The sequence below is a fragment of the Ambystoma mexicanum genome, chromosome 8 (assembly GCF_040938575.1).
Source record: "Ambystoma mexicanum isolate Mex_15411 chromosome 8, UKY_AmexF1_1, whole genome shotgun sequence".
Lineage (NCBI taxonomy): Eukaryota > Metazoa > Chordata > Amphibia > Caudata > Ambystomatidae > Ambystoma > Ambystoma mexicanum.
The window spans coordinates 330,510,065-330,523,714 of NC_090929.1; the positions used below are offsets into that span (position 1 = coordinate 330,510,065).

The window sequence follows — 13,650 nt, forward strand, 5'->3', positions numbered from 1 at the left end:
CTGGCCAACTCAACAGCAAAGGGCATAAATTGATTAAAGGAAGAGCTGAGAGCACTACGTTTAGTGGCTCACTATGTTTAGTGGCTCTCCAAAATAGATACATACACAACCTTCTTACTGACATAGAAGGAGTCGTCACACAATAGTACCTGATGGAGACGCTTCAAATTGAACATTGAAATACAGACACTCCATGCAAACATGTCAAATGAAGTTAATAGGGTGCAGTCGAATAACTGGCTGGACAGCATTTTCACATGGGTGCTGTAAGGAACTCATGGTGACAGCAGTAAAGACAGACACAAGTGATCACAGTTCAAGGGTGTTATTGAACAATGAATGCAGGGTGGAATTATGGCTCAGCTAAACCTAAATCTAAGATGGGAGCAAGCGTCGACCATCAAAAAGGCAGTCCTAGTGGCGTTGTGTCAAAATAAAAGAGCCTACACTAAGAAAAACCTATTGTCAATTCCTTACAACTAATTATAGAAAGAGTGTGGCATAGGGTTTCAATAAAGAAAATAAGTGTTCCAAATAATAAGTCAGGATGCGATTGCCAGGGGTCTCCCTTCCCCACGTTTTCAGCACAGAACAAGGTGGGACCTTGGAGCACAGCACGAGCCGACAGTTCTGTTCCAGCTAGCACAATACATGCTCACGCTTTCTCACCATGAGCCGACAGTTCTGTTCCAGCTATCAGGTTCTTCGATGGTAAAGTCTCTTTTCATTATCTTGCCTTCGAGGTCTGATGTATCCAAAAAATAAACAAACAAAAACTTCATTTCCACAGTTCACAATGGCTGATGGCTACACCCCCGGGTCACCCTCTTCCGGGCGCCGAAACCTCGCGTATAGTATTCCATCAGTCAACTGAACAGTTCCTTTTCTCAATTAATTTTGGGTGATGACTTTTCACCCGGATCTCACTCGGCCGGGCTGGGACCCACTTGACAAGGGGGACAATTCACTTGCACTCATCTTCCAATACCTCTTAATTTCACAAGTCTTAATGTCTTTTTAAACAGCCTTTCAGGCTTCATCTCCGATTGTCTGCTTCCCTCTTCCGGGTTCACTCTCACCAACTTTTACCACATAATCCATTCATTCTAGGGTGATGGTTCTTCACTCCTGGGTCGCCCTCTTCCGGGCGCAGACCCCTTTCGAATATTTGTCTCGGTTCTCAGTCTCCCTCTTCCGGGTTCACTATGGCTTTGCAGAAAGACTGTTCACCTTTTGGTTGTCGGCTTCCCTGTGCCGGGTTCACTCTTGCCGATGGTTATAGACAGTTCATCATGGGACTTTAGACTTCGCCCCATCTCATTAGCATCCACCCATCGGGTTCACTCTTGCTAATCTTTACCATATACAGTTCATGTATATGGTAAAGATACCCTGTCTACACCCTATCTCATGATCCTGCCTAAAACATCATCTAAAACCTTGCGCCCTACCGCTTCTTCGTGGCTTCCAAATATCGGGTAAGCTTTGTACACACGCCGTGTATTGTGCACTCTTGTGACCACTGTCTGTAGTTTAAAACATTGGACAATATTTACGTCGTATCCCGTATGTAGTGTTTGAATCCAGTTTGGTTACTTAGGCACCAGGACAATTGCAGTATAACGCTATGTATCTATAACACAAGCTGTAATATTATGGCGCAAGCCATTGTTCGTGAATATCGCATTACCACATGCACCCTTTACTTGCTGAAGCCATATGATTACTTCCTGTCACAACGTAACAGCTATTGACCATGATTTATAATATATCGGGCCCAACCTATTGTGACTTCATTGTATCGTCTCACTAACTTTGTAAAGTACTTACTGTTCATCCCGCTAATCCTCCTTAGTCAGTGTATATTGTTCAAAACAGTGATTCACGTAGGCGTTCATTATTTTAAACTGTCAATCATAATCCAGTACCTTTGTGACACTGTTAGGCCCCCCACTATGCTATCTCTGCCTTCATATCATGTGCAGCCCCTCTGCTTGTCTGCTAACATAAAATCATGTCTAGTGGAAAAATGCTCCTACCAAACTATTAAATGTACTGTACTGCACTATATAGGCACCCTCTCACCTGAATCACAAAAGGTGTCTTACACTCCCCATAATTTCCTTGTTACTATCAACCAAGACTATAGTAATGTCTGGTTGGATCCTGTCCACTATGTTCCCATTCTGTCTGCTATTGAACAGTTTACCGTGTGCAGGAAGTCCCTTCACTACCTTTCGAAATGGGCTAACCAGGTTAGCCTGCCCCGACATCATCCCACCCCCTTCCCCACCCCGTTCCTACCACCCACAGCACCATTTGCAACCTCAAAGGGCCACACCAACACCCCCATTGCCACTAATAACAAATCCAGTGATGAAGCACCTATCACAAATCTAGGTACGCTGTACCATACTTACTCACCAGAGACTATGCCCAAATCAGCCTCCCTCCATTCACAGGGCATCACCAGACTAAGATCACGCATGACCAGGAATACACCCGACCATAGTTCGTACAGTACCAGACCCACTGACCACAGCAATCCCCACTCAGGGCGCCACCAGACTCTTCCACCTTAGGTCACGCATCAAAATAAGCGTCCCCCATAATGAACCTGCCAGAACCACCCCCATCCAATCTAAACCCAAACCTGACCCTCAAACCAAATCTCACAAGATCAATGTTACAGTCACCACCAAACAATAGGCTAAACCCGCAAACGACAACCACCACTACCAAACCCAAAAATGAGCCTCCTGTCCATCTTAAAGGCAGCCTCATCAATGCAAGATCACTAGGAGCCCATGCCTCTGAAATACACGACATGATACTCGATCAACAATTGGACTTATGAATAGTCACTGAATCTTGGCTACACCAAGCGTCTGGACCCTTACTCGCTATTGCCATCCCACCAAACTATACCATCTTTAGGTCGACCAGATCTAATTCAATAGGAGGGGGGGGGGTTAGCCATCATAGCCAAAGCCAACCTCCAATTAAAATCCTGTCCCATTGAAAATCCAGTACGAAATTCTACTTGCCAAACTTGCTACTAATCACAAAACTACTATCAACCTAGTAGTAATTTACAGATCGCCCAATGCCAATTCCCAGCCAGAGGTAGACATACCCCTTCTACTATCCCCACTCATTAAACCTAGCAGGAAATGTATTATTCTTGGTTTCAAGAATTAGGCTTCAAAGACAGCCAAGACCATCAAGCTGAAGCCCTCTATAGTGCCCTCCAAGGCATGCAATTCACACAACTGGTGAATGCCCCTATCCATATCAAGGTTAGGACACTGGATTGGATACTATCACTCAACGCCACCCTAGATATTGAGTCAATTATACCACTAGCCTGGACGGACCATTACAGTGTGAACTTCTCACTCATATGTAATGAAATTTGCCCTCCCAAGACCATGATAATGGACACTTACGAAACGAGAAACATTTGTAAGCTCTCAGCTGAAAACCTAAATCCCATTTTAAGTAAAGCTCTAATAACCAACCATATCTCTAGTGATAATCCAAGCCTCCTGGCAGATACTTACCGCCACTGCCTCACCATCACAATACATTCTTATCACCTCTCTCAACCAAAACAAGACGTGCCGGCAAAAAGACCTCTTTCTGGTTCAACGACGAGTTAGTATCGCTAAGGCATACTAAACGTGCTCTTGAACACGCATATAAAAAATCCCCCACCACAGATTCCGCCAATACATTCCTCACAGCAAATAAAAAATATAAAAGCAGCTATCATTACCCACAAAGCTAACGCTTATAACACCCGTATTAATAATGCCTCCTCGGACTCCAAAGAATTGTTCTCCATCCTCAGAGTTGGAAAACCCCATACCAGCATCCACCCCTGCTAACACAAGCAAAGAATGGTGCACTATCATAAAAAGATGCACTAGCCTCAAAAATTGAGCTACTACAAAAGAAAATAACCAACAAAAGAAAAAATACTAGCAGAAAAAAATACCCATTGCAACACTCCTACTATCCCTAATGATCAGAATACTCCCTTATTCTACTTTACTACAGTATCCCAAGAACTAGTAAATAACACCATTGCCAGACTAAAAACTTCCAACAGCAAAGGGGATAATTTCCCCTCCCATTTAGTCAAGACTTGTGCATCCTCCCTCACCCCTATTATTACTAATTTTGTCAATGCGTCCTTCAAAACCAACCTGGTCCCAGCCAGCATCAAAGAAGCCTGGGTCACTCGCTTCTAAAAAAAAAACACCCTTGACCCGTCTGTGCCCACCAATTACTGACCAATAACTACAGTCCCATTCTTACTTAAAATTGTAGACAAAATAGCATACACACAAATTCAAACCCACCTTGAGCAAAACCTTCTCCTGGGTGCCAGACAATCTGGCTTTAGGCCGAACCATAGCACAGAAACGCCCATTATCGACTTGAAAATCCAGATGGACACTATCAGAGACACAGGGAAATTATGCATCCTATTGTTGGATTTAGCAGCAGCGTTCAACCTTGTAGATCATGATAAACTATGCGCCACCTTAGCCAAAGATTTTAGCTTCTCAAATAACGCCACACTCTGGGTAAAATCTTAGCTAGCTGAACATACATCTAAAGTCACCATTGGCAAAAATGCAGCCGACCCCATAGCAGTCCCCATTGGTGTACCCGAAGGCTCCTGCCTCTCTCCCACCCTCTACAATGCTTACAAAAGCTCCTTTTCTCAGCATTAGACGATATGGGTGTCATCTACACCAACTTTGCAGATGACATCCAGATCCTCATACCCATAACTAGGAATTATGACCAAGATACCTTAATCATCAATAAGGTCTATGCCATTATCCAAAACTGGATGGCGCTGAACAGCCTCTGCCTCAACAATGAGAAGACAGTGATTCTCATTGTTGGCACCCAATCTAAAATAAGCAATCTTCACCCAGATTACACGGCAATCAACATTGATGGCACGAGGATTCCAGTACTCAAGCAAGTCAAAACATTAGGAGGTTATTTAGATGCCAACCTCACTATGGCTAAACGTATCTCGGCTCTTGCTTCTTCCACATCCTACACCTCCAAACTAATCTCACTAAGCCACAAATTCCTCACGCCTACAAACTACAGCACCCTGGCCAGAGCTCTGATTTTATCAAAACTAGATTACTGTAATGCCTTACTACTAGGAACATCTAACAAAAACCTCTGCAAACTACAACTAATGCAGAACAAAGCCTTACGGGCTGCATTAGGAATACATAAATCTGACCATATTTCTAACACCAGGAGGGAGACACATTGGCTCACCATCAAGGCTAGAATCATTTTCAAAACATTATGTGTAACACACAAATGCCTCACCAACAAAGCCCCCCCATCTATATGAACAACATCATTAAGAAAAGAACTTCCAGCAGGACCCTTAGATCTAACAATAATGCACTCCTCGAGATCCCACGGTTCAAATATTCGAGAGCAGGAGGCAGCAGCTTCCAAGTCCTTGCCCCTAAACACTGGAACGCCCTCCCTCTCAATATCAAACAGGAGGAATCCTTCCTAGGATTCAAAAAATCCCTAAAAACATGGTTATTTAACCAATACTAGGCAATTCAAGTTAGCCGACTGGGCTCTGTCATCCATCCAAGGGTAATACAACTTTCACTCTGTAGAGGACAGCTATTTTTGCTAACAAATCTGCTTGCCGTTTCCTTCATACTATGTATATTATCATTTATGTCTTAAAAAATATTTGCTGTAACCTGATCTTCCTACTATGTTGCTTGTAACTATGCCTATTGTCAGTTCTAAAGATGTCTGCAACTACGCCGTGATACCCTAGGCTCTGGGCATGTAATACATTTAAAAAAAATAATAATAATGTTCACCATGCGGGATTCACTTCTCTTAGCTTTCTGAATCATCTTCCGGTCAAAGACTTTCAACGGTACCGAGGATTTTACAAGACCCCTGTATGATCACTTTGATCTCGTTTCGTCTCTTCCCAAGGGCTTCTGGTTATGGTAATCTTACTACCATTGGGTAGTCGCCCAGAGTCTCCTGCTTGAGCACCCACGTGGTGCCGGCCTCCTCGGTTTCTGGTTTTCCCCCTCTTTCCTCAATCGTATCTTTCATTCCTTCAGAGTTCAAATTAGCTGTTGGCTACTTTTCGTTCAACAAAAGTTCGGTTTCTTATCGATTCTCGCCTCGACTAACCGGCTGCGATGAACCGTTTGCCTTTCATTATCCTTGGAGTCCAGGTCAGTACCACCGAGACCAGCGTCCTTCCCCGGCTTGGTTTTCAGCAGAGTAGGGTCTTGCGTACCGTAGACATCAGCTGCAACACATGCTGGCTATTGTTTGCGGTCTTATGATTCCTTCTCTGGAGGATTCACGGGCCTTAGTCGGAAAGGGCAAGGTCCCTTCTCTCCTGGTCACCCTCTCGGTCTGCGCTGTCTTTCTCCTCCACTTGAACTTCCGTGCTCAGTTAGCTCACACTTGTGCGGTCTGCCTTGCTCTTCGTATGTTATCGTACTCTACCTTTTAGCCCTGTGGGGAAAGGAAAGGGCTGTCAGGTGTGTGTGTATGATTTAGGTAAATTGCCTGACTATGCCCGACCCTTGCGTCGGGACACGTCAGGTGAACTGGTTGATCATTAGTCCTGTTACAGTGTACAGAATTGTTCAGGTTAGAAAAGGAGAGGTAGAGTTTCTAAGTGTTCTGCGTGGTAGGATGGCGAAAAAGTGTCTCATGGAATTATAGCTTTTGTACTAGGGAGTTTGACAAACTTAGAAGGGTGAGATTGATAGGATTTATGAGACAGACGGCTATGACCGGGATTGTCATCGTGAAAGGAACAGGAGGGATTATGGGACCGGTAGCGTTTAGTCCATGTAGACTGGGTGGTCAGGAAAGAATAACCAGTGAGATGTGAAAAAGAAGGATCGCGAGTATTCGGGTACGTAACAGGGATACAGGGTTTCTGGGATATATAGTTTTTGCGTGCAAATGGTTTTGGGACCTTAAACGATTGGTTATGTGGGGTGGGGGGTTGTTGGATCTGTGCGGGATAGTTTTAATGGGAGGAAGCGAGGCAAATGTATTATAACCCATAAAGATTTTAGGGATTTCGTCCACTCTTTCTTCCTCTCTGATGTCATACCGTTTCTCACCTGGAGGCCAGCCAACGGGGTCCACCCTGAACAATAACGTGGCCGTGGGTGCAGTGGTCAGTGTGGCGGTCCCCAGGTGCAGGCCGCCCAGGACAATGAAAAGGATGCGGGATGTGTGACATAGGGGCTTTGTGTTTGTGTAGTATGTCTATATGTATCTATGTTATGTTTATAATTCTGCATTGTTGAGTAGGGTAAATGTTAAGCAGGGAAGGTTGGGGAGTTGAGGTATTAGGGGAATCTTAAGTAAGGTAATTGTTAAGTAGGAATAGATCAGATGGCCATTAGTTTAAATGGGGGTAGAGGGGAAGGACCCTGGCATGAGGGGGTGGCATAGGCTGGTGGCATGCCCAAGGCCACCTTGCAATATGGGACTACCCACAGAGGACATCCTCTGGCCTCATTCTCCATGTGGGTGGTACCCGAGTTTAGGAAGGAGATTGGTTTGCGGCAAGCTCATCCTTAGGGTCCCTGGGATCCCTCCAAGGAGCTCACGCTAGGAGAATCCTAGGGTCTAATAAGGGTATGTTTAATAAAGAGGGACCGCATTGCGGTCTCTATAAAAAATGTAATTCTGGTGTCAGTGTTAATTGTCAAGGAACTGAGGGTGTGGCCGATCTCCTGCATTAACCCTTCTTATTTGCAGGTTGCTTAGCGCGCCCCACAAGAGCAGCTAGTCTGGGATTGTGGGGCGGTATCCCTGGAAGCTGTCTCTGCTCCAGGGAAGGGAAGAGTGCGCGTTTGCCCAGAGCGGGCCGGTTAACCAGGTGACATCCGTAGGTCTGGTACTGGCGTGTAGTATTTATAATACTAGGCTTCCCGGGGCCAGGAAAGAATAAAAAAAACAGGGGCTACATAAGGCAGCGTGTAGTCCATAAGGGCAGAGTTTAGCCTGCAAGTACTCAGACACGGACTTATAAAAAGCCTGATGGACAATACATAGAGCGAAGCTAGGAGAAGGGTAGCAGAGGCGAAATGGGAGGCCCGCAGGGCTACTCATTGGCAGCTGCGTTCTGTCGAATTTGCAGTCGAAGAAGATATGATGTTTGAGCCAGGTAAAGGGCGATGCACTAGACCAGCGAGCCAGACATTAGGGCTGAGACTACCGAAGGACGAAGGTGGAGAGGCATGTACGGTAAAACCTTGCGTGAAGTCCGAAGTTTCAAATGTGCAGCCTTGCAAACTGCACTAACCTGTGCCTCCATACAGAGCAAGGCAGAAAACTTCACCCCTAAATCCTTGACAATCAAGCTGGGGGTAGGCAAAGGACCAAGCTCACAGGGTCAAAAATTGGTAGACCAGAGAGGGGCATCCCCCCACCAACCCTATCTCGCGCCTTGAAACACTTGTGTATAGGCGCGTTATAAATGCCATATCATATCAAAAGCGCCTTTGTTGCTGTTAAGGCAAAGCCTGTTGCTGGCCATACAAGTGTGGATAGCCAGCAAACATGACTGGCAAACATAAGGAGTAGAATGGAGAGATAGATCCAGCCACACCAGGATCGGAGTGTCATCCGCATAATAGTAACACTGAAACCCAAAAGAGTGAATCAATTTAACTAAGGGTTGTATGTACACATTAAAGAGGAGAAAGAGCAGAGCCCTGAGGTACACCACAGTTGATAGGAATAGCAGATAACATAAAAGGAGAGAGAAAGCGGGACTGCGAACAGTCAGAGAGAAAAGAGTGGAACCAGTCGAGGACTGAGCCAGCCGAGGCGAGCTTGTCAACCAGGATGGTATGATCAACTGTGTTGAATGCGGCTGAAAGGTGTAATAATATCCATGCACTGACACTGCCCAGATTGGCGATCTGGGCCAGGTCGTCCACAGCAGAGACAAGCACAGACTCGGTACCAGAACTGGACTGGAAACCAGACTGACAAGGGTCAAGAAAACCAGAATCCTCAAGAAAAGAGCGCAGAAGGGATGTCACCAGAGACTCCAAAAGTTTCATAGGGAAAGAAAGTAAAGAAATAGGGCGACAATTGGAAAGAAGCAGAGGATCAAGATGTGATTTTTTTGAGTTGAGGAATCACGAGAGAGTGCTTTAGAATAGATGGAACCTGGCAGCAAGAAAGAGAGGTGTTGAATGCTGATGTCAGAAGGTGAGATGGAGGGGAGAACTTCCTTAAGAATAAAATAGCAACAGGAATAGGGTCAGCAGGAGATTATAGACGTTTTGTAGCCAGGATAATGTCAGGATAATGTCAGATGCCACAAAAATGGAAAATGTATCCCAGAGCAGAAGATGAATAAAAGGATTGCGCCTAGGTCTGAGATCTTGCAGCGAATGGCCACAATCTTGTCCTGAAAAAAAGAGTCGCATAACTCTTGGACGGCCGGACAGGATTAGGAGGAGAGGCGGACGAAGCGACTGAACCAGTTTGAACAATTTGTGAGGCGCGTTAACAGCCAGTTCAACCCGTGAAGTTTAATAGGCACACTTAGTATCAATGTTGGCTCTTTGATAAGCAGCTGAGGCTTTGCAAAGAGTGGGGGGAAGGGGACAGTAGGAGATACACCACTTGCGTTCAGCCTGTCTTCGCAAGAGTCGGTCAGTAATGAGCTCAGGAGAAAACCAAGGTTCCAAGGGACAACAACCCCAAGGCTTAGTTGGCTTGAGTGGAGCCAGTTAGTCGGCTGTGGAAGTGAGGGCGGCAGAGTAGGATAGGAGGTCAAGCGAATTGCAAGAGGCCAGAAAATCATTAATGTAGGAAGATATGTCAGCACGAGGGACAGGGGACCAACAGTGAGGAGGACGGGGAGAATTGGAGTGGGAGCTGAGAGTGGAACATTGAATGTAAAAGGGATGACCATGTGATCGAACCAGGCCACAGTAAGAAATGGAAACATTGTAAACAAGGCCGGGTGGGGTGGGGCAGGGCTTGGGGGTGTAAACAAAAGGTCCAAGGTGTTGTCATAAGAATGAGTAGGGCCTGTCACCTGTTGAGTGGGTTAAGGTGCAAGTGGAGATGGAGCCAGGTCTGTGTCTCGCAAACTAAATCTGGAGAGTGCTCATATAAAGGTTTGTAGCATGCCAGGGCGTTAGCCCCTAATGAGCACATTATGAAATTGGAGAGTACATCAGAAACAAATTCTGAGGTGAGGTATGAAACAGTTCACAGAAGCGTGCTGAGCATACGGAAAAAAGGAACTGAGGTCATGGAGCACAGTGTGAGCTATTTATACAGACACCAATATCACATCGAGCACCACAGATTAAGCACATCAAGGGACCTCGACACCATTGCCGCACAGCGATGCCTGTCATCGAAAAGGTTTCGGAGATCTGCTAAAACAGGAAGACGATATCTAAAATGAGGACTCGGACACTCAAGACACAAAATGTGCAGGTCGGTATCAACTAAATCCAAAACACTGTGGCATAGATGCCAAGGAGGAAAAGAGAACAAACTAATTTAAATAGAAAAAGAAATTGTAGCTGCTCAGCTAATGTTCCTGGCCCCATCCACACGAAGAAAATAAACGGTCACATGCATGAGCGGAGGATCAAGCAAAAGGTCGGAATGCCCATGAACAGACCTCTTATTTGAATCATCTAGATGGCCGCTCCATATGTTTCACTCTTATTCCCTTCTCTGGACTACAACCGTCCAGTTAAGGGGAAAGGTGACAAGACAGGCGCAAAACTGTCAGGAGATGCTTACCGTCCTTGATGTGGACTGGTAACCCAAATTCAAGTTAAAGGCTAAATGAGGGTGTGCCTGCATAAACTTTCGACTTGGAAGGCGTCAGAGAGAGATAGAGTTCAACCCTAACTGCAGCATCAAAGGCTCTAACTACTGGGGACGTTTGTTGCGGCCATTTGCGAAAGGGTAAACAAAGTGTGTATCCCCATCTCTTCATTGAAAATTACTCATGGAAGTACCCTATAGGGATTGCGGTTTAACCAGTGGTGGGGACTAACTGGTGAGGCAGACAAGTGGGGCCGGCTCCCCAAGGTGGCAGGTTCCTTATCCAAATGATGTTGTCTTGTAGCTCTACTGTCTGCACCCGAGCACTGTTGAGCAGCCATCTAGTGTATTCTAGAATCCCTGTGCCTGCCCTTGAAGTGTGCTGTAATTATATTCGTAATCTGAATGTGCAGTGGCCTTTATGCGCTGTATGCTCTGCCCATCACAGGAACATCTACTGCATAGTGGCTGGCCGCACTGAGAAAAATGTGCTTCAACTACAAAGGGATGAAAGGGCCTGACAATTTACAGTTTGGCCACTTGCGGAATGCAGGGGATCTATGCATAGGCACCCAGATGCCGATACTTGCACAAAGAGGGAGAGCAACAGCTCTGAATTGCAACTGGTGTTAGGCTGCCAGTGCCAGACCTCTGCACAAGTCCCAGTATACAGTCACAAAAGCAGTAGCTCTGCAGAAGTCGAGATGATTGGTTGTGTTTTCTCTAGGTGCTATCGGGGAATACCAAAAGGATGGGGGAACAGTTACAGGAGCATTAAGGGTTTTAGGAGTAGGAGTATAATACAGCCATAAAAGTAGGCCTTATTTAAAATAACATCCACCCTCATGACTTGGGACCACATGGTGTGAATAGAAAAATACTGTCTGGGGTAAATTGCGCATTTTAAGGAGAAGAAATATCACATGGGAAATCTAGGGTAATTCCTCTCAATTTGATGTTTTCTTTTGAAAAAACTGTATAGGGCCGAATCACACAACATGTGTTACTCGGGGCAAGGGTTGCGCTAACACATTCCTTCAATTGCAAGAAATAATGATGCCTCGCATTTAGAAAAGGCATAAAAATATGCACTTTCTTGATGCGCTTTCCAAGTATTTCAATGTGCATTTCGTATTTACAAAATGGACGCACATTAAAATGCTTGAAAAGGCAAAGCATCACTTTTCTTGTGTTTGGAAGGGGGAAAAGGAAAATGGGCAATGTCCAAAAGGGTACCTTTGGTCTATTGTTTTCCTTCCGAATGCGAGGGCAATAGAGATACAAATTGCTTCCATGTCATGCATTTCTATACCCTTTCAAACACATTTTATTTATATCAGTGTACATTATGTATTATTTTTTCTGCAATGGCGCAGACGGGCTAAAAAACTGTGGTGTGGAAGGTTACCCAGAGCAATGCCAGTGGTTCAGATTCATTCAAAACCTTCCACCCATCACTTTTGTGCTTACTGTTTGTCTCACTATGTGAGAGAGGGTATGCCCAGACGTGGGTCCCTTGCTCGCTGCGCCATAGGGAACCAAGCTGCACCTCACTGAGGAGGCCCAACAAGGCCGAAACATGTCTGGGGTTGCTTGTGTTTCCGTGCAGAGGGGACCTGGCCTAGCAGTTCGGGCTGGGCTGCTACCATTGGTGGCAGTACCTGACTGATTTGCATATGGCTGGTCCCCTTTTGCAATGGCGCAGACGGGCTAAAAAACGGTGGTGTGGAAGGTTACCCAGAGCAATGCCAGTGGTTCAGATTCATTCAAAACATTCCACCCATCACTTTTGTGTTAACTTTGCTGCAGGCAGGAAACATGTTAAATCAATGTATTCTTTGTTTTCCCTACATTAAAAAAAATATATACAAGCTAAAAAGACAATGTAATTAGTGCTCCCCAAAGTGAGCAATGTTTAAAAAGATATATCGCATCATTTCATCAACAGATACACTGCATTTGTTTTTGTGTTCAATTGGAAATGGTATTAGTAACCTATTGATGATTGTCTTCTTCGACAACTCAGGCTTGAATAATGCCTATCCCTGTTACAACCACATTACAGCGGCTGTTATGTTATCCAACATGTTCCGCTCTATAACACTGAATACATTAATTGTTTTAATTTCTTCAGGGGATTTACATATGTGCTGTTTTATTCGCTTCAAACACAACTGTGTGGTGTGTTTCAATAACTTCAATCAGCTAAAACATTGATCTTCTCAGAGTAGACTTGATTCTATGTTGTGGGTGCAATGTTGTCACTTTGTTGCTTATATATCTTTAACAGAGTACAAATTGAATTATGTTGACACTTCCAGAAAGACTTGAATATAATTAGATTGGGTATATTTAGCAGGTCCGATTGAGTTTCCTATGAGCCATACAGATTGATAACAAAAGGTCCATTCTAAGTTGAGTTACTATGAAAATACCAGGTGACGGCCCTTTGTTTTTCCTTGTGTCCTCCTAATATACAACATTTTAAACCTAAATTAAATTAAAATAAGCTCTTTATAATTGCCATTGCAGTGGTAATCCCATTTAGGGTCCTTACAAATAGGAGTAGCGCAAACAGCAGCAAGTTCACTAATGCTGTCGTTTCTGGACTTTTAGCTCCATAACTCATTTTGCTGCAGCTAACAAAACTCAAAGGAAATTGCAGGTATCCCACCCATAGTCTTTTTGTATTACAATTAAGAGAGCTTGTTCAAACAGAAGCGTAGTGATAGGTTACTGTTCTACGCACAATGAAGAATATACTGTCCA

The 13,650-nt window shown here is 44.7% G+C and overlaps 1 protein-coding gene across 2 annotated transcripts in view; it reads right to left on the bottom strand.

The window, feature by feature from the left end:
* RABL6 (RAB, member RAS oncogene family like 6) overlaps nt 1-13,650 on the bottom strand; it is a 931,527-nt gene that overhangs the window by 526,429 nt on the left and 391,448 nt on the right. The window lies entirely within an intron of this gene.